Genomic DNA, 843 nt, shown 5'->3' on the forward strand with positions numbered 1-843 from the left:
TTTGTCTGCTCTTACAGGATTAATAAAGTTAAGTTTGTGGTTCTAGGGCTTGTGCTGAAGCTGCTCTTTCTACTCACTTCCCCACAAACGCTTGGATTGTCTTTTCTGACATAGAACCAAAAGCAGCTGTGACTTTAAAACACTTTAACACACGGCTAACCCCCAACAGGAAGTAGCATTAGCAACGGCACATGGGCTTGCAAAGCATCATGGGTAATTATAGTCAGACAACGTCTCTAATCGTTTCCAAATGATGTCCTCTTTTGGTGGTGCGTGTGTTGTACAGTCTTTGTAGATGTTGTAGTGTCTCTGTAGGTGTTGTGTATAGTGTGTAGAATGGAATGGTGGAGCTGTGCTGGACCCTGACTGAGGACTGCATGTCTCTGAATCACTGTCTCTCTCGGCCCGTGTACAACTCATACTTACCTGGCAGGGGAGATACCATGATCATGAAGGTGGTTCACCCAGGGCGAGGCTCAGCCATTGCACTCCGGTTGTGCTGACCCCTGCGAATTCCCCAAATGTGGGAATCTCGACTGCATAATTTATGGTAGTGGGGGACTGCGTTCGCGCTCTCCCCTGATAACAAGGTTGAAGGGCAACGATAATTAGGTTATGTTGAAGTATTGTTGTAAACTTACCCAGTAGTGATGTCCAATACCGTATTTTTTAGATCTGATACAACTGTGATATTTTTGGGTCAAATTAAATAAATTTTAACACATTGCATTCAAGTCGTCAATTTAGTGTAGAACAGGGCATTTATTTTCCTCCAAGGGCCATATTCGAATCCAGGCAGGTAGCGGAGGGCTGGCACGCGATCATTGGTGTGAAAAAAATGTC

General features: G+C 44.6%; 1 non-coding gene across 1 annotated transcript; it reads left to right on the forward strand.

The window, feature by feature from the left end:
* The first annotated feature begins 418 nt into the window (after window positions 1–418).
* LOC140372242 (U1 spliceosomal RNA) lies at window positions 419–582 on the forward strand. Its single transcript, XR_011928577.1, has one exon. It is a non-coding gene; the product is annotated as a U1 spliceosomal RNA (small nuclear RNA).
* The last annotated feature ends 261 nt before the right edge of the window (window positions 583–843 follow it).

Source organism: Eucyclogobius newberryi, unplaced genomic scaffold, assembly GCF_026437365.1.
Source record: "Eucyclogobius newberryi isolate DKJ021-1_F unplaced genomic scaffold, fEucNew1.0.hap1 SCAF_22, whole genome shotgun sequence".
NCBI classification, from domain to species: Eukaryota; Metazoa; Chordata; class Actinopteri; order Gobiiformes; family Gobiidae; genus Eucyclogobius; species Eucyclogobius newberryi.